This window comes from Scyliorhinus canicula, chromosome 7, assembly GCF_902713615.1.
Source record: "Scyliorhinus canicula chromosome 7, sScyCan1.1, whole genome shotgun sequence".
NCBI lineage: Eukaryota > Metazoa > Chordata > Chondrichthyes > Carcharhiniformes > Scyliorhinidae > Scyliorhinus > Scyliorhinus canicula.
Window position 1 is genome coordinate 124,071,044 of NC_052152.1, and position 15,225 is coordinate 124,086,268.

General features: G+C 49.4%; 1 protein-coding gene across 7 annotated transcripts in view; it reads right to left on the reverse strand.

The window, feature by feature from the left end:
• LOC119969344 (synaptonemal complex protein 2-like) overlaps nucleotides 1-15,225 on the reverse strand; it is an 855,597-nt gene that overhangs the window by 270,173 nt on the left and 570,199 nt on the right. The window lies entirely within an intron of this gene.

Here is a 15,225-nt window from a genome sequence, read left to right on the forward strand (position 1 = left end):
CTGACGGCCACATCCAAAGAATGAATTTTTAAAAAAGAACGAGGGGGTCAGCTATTAGGGGCAGAATACTTTACTCGCAGAGGGAGGGGGAGCAAAAGTGTCAGTGGTCTTGGAGTCTGCAGTCTGTGATGTATGACTTTGCTTTCAGTGATGTGTGAGTGTGCATTCTGTGTTGAGGCAGCAGTCGGTGGCATGCGAATCGAGGGCGGGGGTGTCTGGGGCGTCTGTGTGCACATGGGGCAGGGGGGTGGGATATGATGAGAGCCATGGAGCTGAGCCAGATGGGCTGTGTCGATGAGACCACAAAAGAGAAAACAACTTGTTAGACAACCAGGGTGTGGTGGAGGAGGGAGAGTGGGGAACGTCAAACTATGGTGTAAGTATAGAGGGATGACAGCAATGAGCTCTCTGAATTATGCAGGGTGACTATTAGCTCTGCCTGTCTCATAACAAGAAAGCGAATGGGCCCTTTGCATTCCTGAGACTCATACTCGTGACACTAATTGTCCATCAAGAGTTATTAACCCTTAACAAAATCAGCTCTCCGCAGACTCAAAAGTTGAGAAAAGGGGGTGAGTTTCCTGCTTAGTGAGGGCGCTCAGGTTTGGGTTTCCTGTATTTTGTAATTTATAATCTATCTTGTCACATGTAGGCTTACATTAACACTGCAATGAAGTTACTGTGAAAAGCCCCTAGTCGCCACATTCTGGCGCCTGTTCGGGTACACAGAGGGCGAATTCAGAATATGCAAATGACCTAACAGCAGTCTTTCGGGACTTGTGGGAGGAAACCGGAGCACCCGAACGAAACCCACACAGACATGGGGAGAAGGTGTAGACTCCGCACAGAAGTGACCAAGGCGGGAATTGACCCTTTGAAACTGGTGCTGTGAAGCAACAGTGCTAACCACTGTGCTACCATGCCACCCAGCCGGGATGAGTGCAACTCCAGTAACACAAGAAGCCAGCAGAGGCAGCAGGGGGGGTTGGCGTTGCCAAACTTGCTTCATTATTATTGGGCGGCAAATGTGGACAAGGTGCAGCAGTGGTGGGAAGGAGAAAGGGTAGAGTGGGTTGGGATGGAGGAGGAATCTTGTAAGGGGTCTAGTTTGAGGGCTATGATGATGGCAGCATTGCCAATGGCTCCGAGTAGGTATTCAGGAGCCCAGTGGTGCAGTCAACGGTGAAGATATGGAATCTGCTGAGGAGGCATTTGAGGGTGGAAAGGATGTTGGTGCTAATGTCGCTGTGCGAGAATCATGGGTTTGAGCCAGTAGTGTAAATAGGAGGTGGAGGGAAGTGGGGCTGGTCAAGGTGAGGGATTTGTATTTGGAGGGAGGGTTCGCCAGTCTAGAGAAACAAAGGGAGAGGTTAGAGTGACCGAAGGATAGTGAGTTCAGGTATCTATAGGTTAGGGACTTTGCACAAAAGGTCTGGAAGGGGTTCCCTAGATTGCTGGGATACACCCTGCTGGAGCGACTGCTGCTTCCGGTAGTGGAAGGGGATGGAAGAATTGGGGATATACATAAGCGGCTGGGGGAGCAGGGAGTCGAGCGGGTGGTGAAGATCAAGGAGAAATGGGAAGCTGAGTTGGGAATGGAGATCAATTGGAGAGTATGGAGTGAGGCACTGCGAAGGGTAAAGGAGTAACCTCCTGAAGGGTAAACTCCTCTTGTGCAAGGATGAGCCTGATACAGTTAAGGTGGTGCACAGGATGCATATAACATGGGCGAGAGTGAGTGGGTTCTTTCAGGGGATAGCAGATGAGTGTGAGAGGCGTGGGCGGGGGCCAGCGAATCATGCGCACATGTTTTGGGGTTGTGAAAAATTGGGAAGGTTCTGGGTGGGAGTGTTTGCGGTCTTAGCTAGGATAGTGGAGGAGGTGGCGATATTTGGGGTTTCAGAGAAGTCGGAGCTCATGGAGAGGAGGAAGCTGATGTCATGGATGATTGCGTGACGACTAATTTTGCTGGAGTGGCGGTCGGCATCGCCACCGGGGGTAGCAGAATGGTTGGGTGACCTGTATGACTTCCTGCGGTTAGAGAAGATAAAGTATGAGTTAAGGGACTCAGCAGATGAGTTTGAGAAAAGGTGGGGGATGTTTGTGACCGTGTTTGAGGAGCTGTTCGTCGCAGGGGTGTGGGGGGTGGGGGGGGGGGGGGGGGGGGGGTGATAAAGGAGAAAAATCTGTACAAACTGTGTAGTTGATTGTTGGGAACAATGTTTCCTGTGGTGTTTATTTGCTGTAACCTACTTTGATACAAGTTTGAATAAAATGCGTTTTAAAAAAATAAATAAAATGAGTTTTAAAAAAAACACTCAAGAAGCCCAACATCATTCAGGACAAAGCAGCCAACCTCATTGGCATCCTATCCACAAACATTTACTCTCTCTACCGCTAGAGCTCTGCAGCTGCACTATGTACCAGCCACAATATGCACTGCACAACTCACCAAACCTCCTGAGATAACACCTTCCAAAATCACGATTATTACCATATTGAACAACAAAAAGCCAGCAAACGCCGGAGAACACCATCATCTGGATGTTCCCCTACAAACCACTCACCATTCTCACTTGGGATATATCCCGTCCATTGTCTCTGGCTCAAAATCCTAGAATTCCCTCCCTAAAAGCACCGTGGGTGTACTTACATCATGTTCACTGCAGCGGTTCGAGAAGGCAGCTCACAACTACCTTCTCAAGTGAATTAGTGATGGCCAGTAAATGTTGGCCTAGCCAGCAATGCTCACAACCCAAGAACAAAGAATAATACAGCAGAGGAACAGGCCTTTCAGCCCTCCAAGTCTGTACCAGTCACGATACCACCTTTGGCAAAAACCCTCAGCACTTCCTAAGGCCGTGTCCCTCTATACCTATCCTATTCATGTATTTGTCAAGGTGCTTTTTGAACGTTGTTAATGTATCTGCTGCCACAACCTTCCCTGGCAGTACGTTCCGGGCACTCACCACTCTCTGTGAATGAAACCTGCCTCGCACATCTCCTCTAAACTTTACCCCATGGACCTTAAACCTATGCCCCCCAGTGACTGACCCCTCCATCCTGGGAAAGAGTGCCTGCCCATCCACCCTATCCATGCACCTCATAATCTTGTAGACCTCTATCGGTGCAGATGTGATGAGCCAAAGGGCCTTTTCTGTGCTGTATGACTATGAAGGTGCAATGCCATAAGATGAACGGCCTACTCCAGAGTACAGGCAATTGCACTCCAACTTGGTGTCATCTCTCGGAATATAACTCTGATCCCACATGCAGGTCCCAAGCACCCGACCTCCCACAAATGTCCTTGCACCCCTGGAACTCCTCTCCTCACAAACCCTCAATGCTTAAGCATGCCCAGACATGCCAAGTTTCATCAACATCTGATCCGCCAAGTGGCCGGCTAGCATCATCCCCATTTGTTTTCCTGGCGGATAAGCTTGCTCACAACAGCCATGAGCGAGAAAAGACGGCGGTGGGAGGATGCCAGAGCTGAAGATTCCTTTGAGGAGAGAGCACTGAAACTCGTAGGGGAGGATATGGGCTCTGATGTGTTATCTGTGTTGGTCTAACATCGACTGCAACTGGATGCAGTGAAACGTGAAACGTAAGCCATTGGAGCCCAGGCCAATGAGTCGTCTCGCTGGAGGAGCACCGCCCCAATGATGTCCTGGCTTGCGTCTGTGGATATCTTGGTATCCTTGGTTGGGTCAAAGAATGCCAGTACTGGGTCTGTGGTGAGCTTTGCCTTCAGCTCAAGCCACTCCGCTTGATGCGTGGGAAGCCACTGGAACACTGTTGACTTTTTTACGAGATACCGGATGCCATGTTGGGAATGAATTTCCTGAGAAAATTCACCATCCCGAGGAAATGGAGGACCTCCTTTTTGTCCTCTGGGGTCTTCATGGCATTGATTGCCAGCACCCTGTCAGCATCAGGTTGCACACCCTGCTGTGAAATTTGGTCACACAGAAATTTGATAGCGGACCTACCAAATGAGCATTTGGCCCTGTTGAGCTGGAGGCCGTTTTCATGAATCCTCTGGAAAACTTGTTTGATGCGAGCGATGTGATCCTCGGGCATCATGGACCAGATGATCATGTCGTCCACATAGACTCGCACCCCCTCGATGCCTTCCATCATTTGCTCCATTATGGTCTTCACCTGAACCAGAGGGGTACCAATATCCTGGGGGGGACATTTGCTAGTGCTCTTCGGGGGGGGGGTTTAAACTAATTCAGCAGGGGGATGGGAACCTAAATTGTAGTCCCAGTGTACAGGATGTTGAGAGTAGTGAGGTCAGGGATAGGGTTAAAAGTTCAAAAGAGGACACTGGCAAGCAAGACGCTGGTTTGAAGTGTGTCTACTTTGAGCTTGTAGCATGGGTTGGTACCTGGAATCTCGATGTTGTGGCGATTTCGGAGACATGGGTATAGCAGGGACAGGAATGGTTGTTGCAGGTTCCAGGATTTAGATGTTTCTGTAAGAACAGAGAAGATGGTAAAAGAGGGGGGGGGGGGGGGGGGGGGGGGGTGTGTGGCATTGTTAATCAAGAAAAGTATTACGGCGGCAGAAAGGACGTTTGAGGACTCGTCTACTGAGGTGGTATGGGCCGAGGTTAGGAACAGGAGAGGAGAGGTCACCCTGTTGGGAGTTGTCTATAGACCTCCGAATAGTTCCAGAGATGTAGAGGAAAGGATAGCAAAGATGATTCTCGAGAGGAGCAAGAGTAACAGGGTAGTTGTTATGGGGGACTTTAACTTTCCAAATATTGACTGGAAATACTATAGTTCGAGTACTATAGATGGGTCAGTTTTTGTGCAGTGTGTGCAGGAGGGTTTTCTGACACAGTATGTAGACAGGCCAACAAGGGGCGATGCCACATTGGATTTGGTACTGGGTAATGAACCCGGCCAGGTGTTAGATTTAGATGTAGGTGAGCACTTTGGTGATAGTGATCACAATTCGGTTATGTTTACTTTAGCGATGGGCAGGGATAGGTATATACCGCAAGGCAAGAATTATAGCTGGGGGAAAGGCAATTATGATGCTATTCGGCAAGATTTAGGATGTATAGGATGGGGAAGAAAACTGCAGGGGATGGCTACAATCGAAATGTGGCGCTTTTTCAAGGAACAGCTACTGCGTGTCCTTGATAAGTATGTACCTGTCAGGCAGGGAGGAAGTTGTCGAGCAAGGGAACCGTGGTTTACTAAGGAAGTTGAAGCACTTGTCAAGAGGAAGAAGAAGGCTTATGTTTGGGTGAGACATGAAGGCTCAGTTAAGGCACTTGAGAGTTACAAGATAGCCAGGAAGGACCTAAAGGGAGAGTTAAGAAGAGCGAGGAGAGGACACAAAAAGTCGTTGGCGGATAGGATCAAGGAAAACCCTAAGGCTTTCTATAGGTATATCAGGAACAAAAGAATGACGAGAGTAAGATCAGGGCCAATCAAGAATAGTAGTGGAAAGTTGTGTGTGGAATCAGAGGAGATAGGGGAAGCGTTAAATGGACATTTTTCGTCAGTGTTTACACTGGAGAAAGACAATGTTGTCGAGGAGAATACTCAGGTACAGTTGACCAGGCTAGATGGGATTGAGGTTCACAAGGAGGAGGCGTTGGCAATTTTGGAAAGTGTAAAAATAGATAAGTAAGGATTTATCCTAGGATTCTCTGGGAAGCCAGGGAGGAGATTGCAGAGCCTTTGTCCTTGATCTTTATGTCATCTTTGTCGACAGGAATAGTGCCGGAAGACTGGAGGATAGCAAATGTTGTCCCCTTGTTCAAGAAGGGGAGTAGAGACAACCCTGGTAATTATAGACCTGTGAGCCTTACTTCGTTGTGGGTAAAATGTTGGAAAAGGTTATAAGAGATAGGGTTTATAATCATCTTGAAAAGAACAAGTTGATTAGCGATACTCAACACGGTTTTGTGAAGGGTAGGTCATGCCTCACAAACCTTATTGAGTTTTTTGAGAAGGTGACCAAACAGGTGGATAAGGGTAAAGCGGTTGATGTGGTGTATATGGATTTCAGTAAGGCGTTTGATAAGGTTCCCACGGTAGGCTATTGCAGAAAATACGCAAGTATGTGATTGAAGGTGATTTAGCGGTTTGGATCAGTAATTGGCTAGCTGATAGAAGACAGATGGTGGTGGTTGATGGCAAATGTTCATCCTGGAGTTCAGTTACTAGTGGTGTACCGCAAGGATCTGTTTTGGGGCCACTGCTGTTTGTCATTTTTATGAATGACCTGGAAGAGGGTGTAGAAGGATGGGTTAGTAAATTTGCAGATGACACGAAGGTCGGTGGAGTTGTGGATAGTGCTGAAGGATGATAGGGGCCTCACGGTAGCATGGTGGTTAGCATCAATGCTTCACAGCTCCAGGGTCCCAGGTTCGATTCCCGGCTGGGTCACTGTCTGTGTGGAGTCTGCACATCCTCCCTGTGTGTGCGTGGGTTTCCTCCGGGTGCTCCGGTTTCCTCCCACAGTCCAAAGATGTGCGGGTTAGGTGGATTGGCCATGCTAAATTGCCCGTAGTGTAAGGTTAATGGGGGGATTGTTGGGTTACGGGTATACGGGTTACGTGGGTTTAAAGTAGGGTGATCATTGTTCGGCACAACATCGAGGGCCGAAGGGCCTGTTCTGTGCTGTACTGTTCTATGTTCTATGTTATAGGTTACAGAGGGACATAGATAAGCTGCAGAGCTGGGCTGAGAGGTGGCAGATGGAGTTTAATGCGGAAAAGTGTGAGGTGATTCACTTTGGAAGGAGTAACAGGAATGCAGAGTACTGGGCTAATGGCAAGATTCTTGGTAGTGTAGATGAACAGAGAGATCTCGGCATCCAGGTACATACATCCCTAAAAGTTTCCACCCAGGTTAATAGGGCTGTTAAGAAGGCATATGGTGTGCTAGCCTTTGTCAGTAGGGGCATTGAGTTTCGGAGCCACGAGGTCATGCTGCAGCTGTACAAAACTCTGGTGCGGCCGCACCTGGAGTGCTGCGTGCAGTTCTGGTTACCACATTATAGGAAGGATGTGGAAGCGTTGGAAAGGATTCAGAGGAGATTTACTAGGATGTTGCCTGGTATGGAGGGAAGGCCTTACGAGGAAAGGCTCAGGGACCTGAGGTTGTTTTCGTTAGAGAGGAGAAGGCTGAGAGGTGACTTAATAGAGACAAATAAGATAGTCAGAGGGTTAGATAGGGTGGACAGTGAGAGTCTTTTTCCTTGGATGGTGATGACCAACATGAGGGGACATAGCTTTAAATTGAGGGGTGGTAGATATAGGACAGATGTCAGAGGCAGTTTCTTTACTCAGAGAGTAGTAGGGCTGTGGAACGCCCTGCCTGCAACAGTAGTAGACTCGCCAAATTTAAGGGCATTTAAGTGGTCACTGGATAGACATATGGATGAAAATGGAATAGTGTAGGTCAGATAAGCTTCAGATGGTTTGACGGGTCGACGCAACATCGAGGGCCGAAGGGCCCGTACTGCGCTGTAATGTTCTATGTGATGAAATACTTCAGAAGCTGATATGATACCAAAAGGCATGCGGTTGTAGCAATACTTGCCGAACGGAGTGTTAAACGTGCACAGCTTCCGACTGGACTCGTCCAGCTGTATCTGCCAGAACCCACGGGAGGTGTCCGGCTTGGTAAAGAATTTGGCATGAGCCATCTCACAGGTTAAGCTTCACGTTTTGTGATCGGGTAGTGCTCTCACATGATGTTGCGATTCAGGTCTTTGGGATCAATGCAAATGCGGAGTTCACCAGAGGGCTTCTTGATGCAGACCATGGAGCTGATCCAGTCTGTTGGTTCCGTGACCTCTGAGATGATACCCTGGTCTTGTCGCTCTTGTAGCTGCTTTTTCAGACAATCCTTGAGAGGAGCCGGCACCCGGCGTGGTGCATGGATGACTGGGATGGCATTCGGTTTGAGCAATATCTTGTAACGATATGGGACATGGGGTCCATCAAACACGTTGTAGTATTGCGTGAGAATGCCGTCTATCTCAGCCTGGAGATTTACATTGGGCTGGGCAGTTGCCGGTGTCGAGGACATGGCATGGACGCGCTGGACCAGATTTAGGAGTTTGCATGCGCGAGCACCGAGCAGGGATGCCTTGTCAGGCCGGACGATCTCGAATCGTAACGTCGCTTTGATTGCCTTGAGATACACCTAGCTGACATGATCCACTGGCAGCTATGGCATTGTAAGAAGTCTTACGACACCAGGTTAAAGTCCAACATGTTTCTTTCAAACACTACCTTTCGGAGCACTGCTCCTTCCTCACCTGAAGAGCTAAAGAGTTAATAGCTCCCTGGTTCCATGATATATTATCTGTGTTGGTCTAACATCGACTGCAACTGGATGCAGTAAAACGAGAAACAGGCTTCCGACACAGGAGATGGTCCAACACTGTTTTATTGAACCTGCTGATTGCTGTACATAATCTGCTGTGGGTTGACACTCTATGAACCTAACTGATAACCTCCTACTGGCTTGACCAGACTAGCTCTCTACCACATGGTGATGATGTTCACTGGCCTGTGCACTGCGACTATCTCCTTAGCCGTGTCCTGTGAGAGAGAGTCTTAATGCCCTGTGGGCTTTACAGTGGTGGTGTCTTTTTTTAAAATAGAATTTACAGTGCAGAAGGAGGCCATTCGGCCCATCGAGTCTGCACCGGCTCCTGGAAAGAGCACCCTACCCAAGGTTAACACCTCCACCCTATCCCCATAACTCAGTAACTCCACCCAACACTAAGGGCAATTTTGGACACTAAGGGCAATTTATCATGTCGAATCCACCTAACCTGCACATCTTTGGACTGTAGGAGGAAACCGGAGCACCCGGAGGAAACCCACGCACACACGGGGAGGATGTGCAGACTCCGCACAGACAGTGACCCAAGCCGGAATCGAACCTGGGACCCTGGAGCTGTGAAGCAATTGTGCTATCCACAATGCTACCGTGCTGTCTTGTCTGGTGATTGGTTGTTCTGTGTCGTGTGTGTTCATTGGTTATCCTGTGTGTCAATCACTGCCTGTCTGCATCTCATGATATACATGAGTGGATATTATGACAGGCTCCTGCTGCACACCTTTCACCTCCTTGCCCTCCCCCGGACACACCTTGTCATGTCTTGTTGCCGTCCGGTGGCGGTGGTCCCCACTGGAGGTCCGTCTATGAAGGAATCCTCCCGTTCAATTTGGCGACCTGGGCTGGAGGGTGTTGGATGCAGAAGTACCATGCAACCGCTGTTGGCATCGGGTCACTAACTCCCCTGATGCCTGCCTTTTTTGCAGCCTTGTGGAGTCTGTGGACCATGTTTGTGTTAAATATTTTAGGTTTTTTAGTTTCCTGTCAACACTTTTATTAAAGTTTTGTTTGCACTTCAGTCCAATGTTCCTGATGTACAGGCACTTAGTGCAGAGAGCGGCTGAGAAGGAGGATGACCACCTCATGAACCTACTCCGAGGCCTGGTGAAACTTGCCATTAATAGGTCCAGGCAGTGGTGTGATCGAGGGGGTCGACCAGCTTGACTATATGTCCCACTTCTGTGGCTTCATTCACAGTTGGCTATCCCTGGAGAGGGAAAATGCGGTGTCCACAGGCACAATTATGGCCTTCCATGCCCGGTGGGCACCACGTGGTCTGGGGTGCTTTAGGTTTCTGTTGATCTGTGCTTTGGTTTGGTCACTGCCTTTATCAGGGCAGCCAGCCCCTTTTGCTTTGTCCTTTAAATTCTTTACTTTAATTTTCTTGGTTGGAAATCATGGCTCAGGTGGTTGCAAGTGGCATTTACTGCTCACTCCTGCTGGTAGCTGCGGATGCCTGACAGGCGTGTGTTTGTTTGCTGTCCCCTCTTCTGCTTTAGTGGCCTGGCATGAGGAACGGGAGGATCTGACCCCTGCTGTCAGCTCTGGAGAGGGGGAGGGGAGCACTTTCTCCCTTCTGCTGTGCCCCATGTCACTGTGACCTTTTCCTTGCTGGAAGCTGCAGGATGGAGAGAGGGAGGCAAACTGATTCTAATGACCAACTCAATAGGGGCATTGACTAACTGGTTTTGCTGCTTTCTGGTGAACCTATTGCACTGCGGACTTCAGTGTCTAATGCCTGCAGGTCATGGACGCCACTCTTGCATTGTTGGCCTGGGTGCTATCCATTGCCGGCATCATCTCCTGAGAGAGGAGGCTTTGAGACTTCTCCATTCAGACGTGCAGTCCCAGGAGTGTCTCTGACACACCATTCTGGTATTAATGCTCTGCCTTTGCATCTCAAGCCTCTGAGGTATCCAGAATGTATCCACAAGCACGGCACCTGGCTGTGGCACATCCAAGTCCTGGGATCCAGAAGACCAACAGTCCAATCCATGGGATAGTTCTGCCTCCGCCTGATATGCACCAGAAGCTGTGTGATGATCACCGGATAGTGACCCAGAAGCCTTTCTGCTAAGATGACCCACCGAAACGTATTCTCTGCACTGGTGCATGGTGCGGGTGATAGCTGTGACGCATCTTCGGTGTCCTCAGACACATCCTCTGAGGACGTGTCGAAAGTGGGCAGTGGGATGGGCCAGGCCGTTCGGGTGATGTTCCTGGACAGAAAGGAACATGGTATTATGGCCTGGCCTAGGCAATAGTCTGGGATACACTGAACTCACTTAAGTTTGGTTATTTTGATGAATGTGCAGTGCCTCCTCACTTTTCTCTCTCAGGTAAAACTAGCCTTTATCACAGATCTGCTCCTGCTAAACAACAACACTTCCTCCACAATAGTCCTCAATACTGGGCCCTGCAAGGCTGCGTATGTAGCCCCCTACTATACTCCCTGTAAACACACGATTGCGTGACAAAATTTGGTTCCAACTCCATCCACAAGTCTGCTGACGATACGACCATAGTGGGCTGGATCTTGAATAACGACGAGTCAGAATGCAGGAGAGAGATAGAGAACCTAGTGGAGTGAAGCAGCAACAACAATCTATCCCTCAATGCCAGCAAAACTAAAGAGCTGGTCATTGACTTCAGGAAACAAAGTACTGTACACACCCCTGACAGCATCAACAAGGATGAGGTGGAGGTGGTTAGCAGCTTCAAATTCCTAGGGGCACAGATAGAACATAGAACAGTAGAGCCATTCAGCCCACGATGTTGTGCCGACCATTTATCCTAATCTAAGATCAACCTAACCTACACTCCTTCAATTTACTGCTGTCCCTAATGACTCTGACTCCACCACCTCTGCTGGCAGTCCATTCCACACACCCACCACTCTCTGTGTAAAGAACCTACCTCTGACATCAACCCTATACCTTCCTCCAATCACCTTAAAATTATGTCCCCTCGTGACAGCCATTTCCACCCTTGGGAAAAGTCTCTGGTTATCCACTCTATCCATGCCTCTCATCACCTTGTACACCTCTATCAAGTCACCTCTCTGTCTTCTTTGCTCCAGTGAGAAAAGCCCTAGCTCCCTCAACCTTTCTTCATAAGACATGCCCTCCAGTCCTGGCAGCATCCTGATAAATCTCCTCTGTACCCTCTCCAAGCATCCACATCCTTCCTATAATGAGGCGACCAGAACTGGACACAATATTCCAAGTGTGGTCGAACTAGGGTTTTATAAATCTGCAGCAAAACCTTGCGGCTCTTGAACACATTCCCCTGTTAATGAAAGCCAACACACCATACGCCTTCTTAACAACCCTATCAACCTGGGTGGCAACTTTGAGGGATCTATGTATGTGGACCCCAAGATACCTCTGTTCCTACACACTTCCAAGAATCCTGCCATTAAACCTGTATTCAGCATTCAAATTCGACCTTCCAAAATGAATCACATCACATTTGTCAAGGCTGAACTCCATCTGCCACTTCTCAGCCCAGCTCTGCATCCTGTCAATGGCCTGTTGTAACCTGCAACAACCCTCAACACTATCTACAACTCCCCCGACCTTCATTTAATCAGCAAACTTATTAACCCATCCTTCCACTTCCTCATCCAAGTCATTTATAAAAACCACAAAGAGCAGAGGTCCCAGAACAGATCCCTGCGGGACACCACTGCTCACCGACCTCCAGGCGGAATACTTTCCATCCACTATCACTCGCTGTCTTCTTTCGGCCCACCAATTCTGTATCCAGACAGCCACATTTCCCTGCATCCAATGCCCCCTAACTTTCTGAATAAGCCTACCATGGGGAACCTTATCAAATGCCTTACTGAAATCCATGGACACCACATATACTGCCCAACCTTCATCAATGTGTCTCAACACATCCTCAAAGAATTCAATGAGGCTTGTGAGGCATGACTTGCCCCTCACAAAGCCATGCTGACTATCTTTAGTCAAACTATATTTTTCTAATTAATCATAAATCCTATCTCTCAGAATCCTTTCCAATATTTTGCTCACCACAGTCTGATGGGCCTGTAATTCACAGGGATTTCCCTATTCCTTTCTTGAACAGGGGAACAACATTTGTCTCCCTCCAATAATCTGGTACTACTCCAGTGGAGAATGAGGACGCAAAGATCATCGCCAATGGCACAGCAATCTCCTCCCTCGCTTCCTGTAGTAACCTTGGGTATATCCCATCAGGCCCAGGGAATTTATCTATCCTGATGCTTTTCAAAATTTCCAGCACATCCTCCTTCTTAATTTCAACCTGTTTGAGTCTATTAACCTGGTTCACACTGTTCTCATGGACAACAAGGTCCCTCTTTCTCGTGAATACTGAAGCAAAATATTCATTCAGAGCTTCCCTCATCTCCTCAGACTCTGGGCACAAGTTCCCTCCACTATCCCTGATTGGCCCTACTCTCACTCTGATCATCCTCTTATTTCTCACATAAGTGTAGAACGCCTTGGGGTTTTCCCTAATCCTTCCCGCCAGGGCTTTTTCATGCCCCCTTTGAGCTCTCCTCAGTCCATTTTTGAGTTACTTCCTGGCTATCTTGTAACCCTCTAGAGCTGAGTCAGATCCTTGCTTCCTCAACCTTACGTAAGCTTCCTTCTTCCTCTTGAATAGAAGCTCCTCTCTTGTCATCTTCTCTTGTCATCCAAGGCTCCTTCACCTTACCATTCCTTCCTCGTCTCAGTGGGGCAAAACTATTCAGCACTCGCAGCAAGTGCTCCTTAAACAACCCCGACACTATCTGAAGCCTTCCCTCCTGCACCAGCCCTGTAGTCACGTGTTCAGCTGCACTCGCTCTCTGTTCCTTGCCTCACTTGCATGTGGCACCGGTAGCAATCCTGAGATCACTACTCTGCTTGTCCTGCTCTTTAGCTTCCAACCTAACTCCCTGAAATCACTTTTTAGATCCTCATCCCTTTTCTTCGCTATGTCATTGGTGCCTATGCGCACCATGACTTCTGGTTGCTCCCCCTCCCCCTGAAGAATCCTGCAGACTCAATCCGAGACATCCATGGCCATGGAACCCAGGAGGCAACATACCTTTTGGGAGTCTCACTCGCGACCACAGAACCTCCTATCCAATCCCCAAACCATTGAGTCTCCTATCACTAGTGCTTTTCTATTCTCCCCCTTCCCTTCTGAGCCACAGAGCCAGGCTCAGTACCAGAGACTTGGCTGCTCGGTAGGTCCCCTTCCCCCGGTAGGTCATCCCCCTCCAACAGCATCCAAAACGGTATACCTGTTTTGAAGGGGGACGGCACGAGGGGTCCCTGCACTGTCTGCCCCTTCATTTTCCTTCCCCTGACTGGAACCCAGCTTGTCCTGTACCTTGGATGTGGCTACCTTCCTGTAACTCTTCTCTATCACCCCCTCTGCCTCCCGGATGATCCAAAGTTCATCCAGCTCCAGCTCCAGTTCCCTAAAGCAGTCTCTGAGGAGCTGGAATTGGGTGCATTTCCTGCAGGTGTAGTAAGCAGGGACACCGGTGGTATCCCTGACCACCCACATCCTACAGGAGGAGCATGCCACTGCCCTCGCCTCCATCCCCCTGATCTTACAGAATGTAGCTGCCCTGTGAACCAGCTGGAACTCCGCCCTCCGACTCTGCTCCCAGTCAGCTGCACTCGATGTAAACTCCCGGCTCTCTTCACGCTCATGGAGGAAGTGTAGGAAATTAAATGAAAGGAGCACCTTGCTCCCTCCTCACCTAAGTGCAAACAAAGTCAGCACTGTCAGCTTGTGGTAAACCATCGTTATACCTGTATTAGGTGATGTAAGGTAGGACCTGTACTACAGGTTCGCCGGTAGCCCCTGCCTGCTGGCTCCATCCAGTAGGAGGAGCATGTCCTCTATTCAGCAGCCATTTTGCCAGCTGCTGTGGGAGGCCACACATCTTACTGCAATAAAGCCACAGTTGTATCCAATCTTAGTCTTTGTACAATTGATCGTGCATCAATTTATTGCAGTAAGATTTTCTAAAAGATGGACCTCCGAATCAAACCACATCGCCTGCAGCTGGATCCGTAATCAAGCAACGCCAAAAAGGACTGTAATCACTGGCTAGCTTGCTTCGAGGCCTTTTTCAACTCAGTGACCACCCCTCCGACGGAGGCTCAGAAGATACAGATCCTGTACTCAAGGTTGAGCTCCAACGTGTTTCCGCTGATCCAGGATGCCCCGAATTACGCAGATGCCATGGCGCTCCTCAAAGAAAACTACGCACAGAAAACGAATACACTCTTCGCCAGGCACGTACTCACCACTCGCTCTCAACTCCCTGGTGAGTCCATAGAAGACTTCTGGCGGGTCCTAATCCCACTCGTCCAGAACTGTGACTGTCAGGCCATTATGGCCACCGAATATTCCAAACTTCTTATGCGCGATGCGTTTGTAACGGGGATTGGGTCGGACCTCATACGGCAAAGACTGCGAGAAGGGGCCACGCTCGACCCAGCTGAGATTAAAAAGTTAGCACTCTCCATGACGGTCACCTCATGTAATGCTCAGGCCTACCCCTCCGGCCGTGCGGCCCACCCCTCCTATCCCTCGTGGACCCCACAGACGACCGCCCCAGCCGGGGCTTCACCCAGCCAGTACGCCTGCGCCACACGCCAACCCGCACACCCCGGGGGTCCCCGATGTTACTTCTGCGGCCAGCAGAAGCACCCCCACCAACACTGCCCGGCCCGCACTGCCATTTGCAAGGCTTGCGGCAAAAAGGGGCACTTCACCGCGGTGTTCCAGACCCGCGCAGTCGCCGCTATCACCCCCTCCCCCCTGACCTACACACAATGGGCGA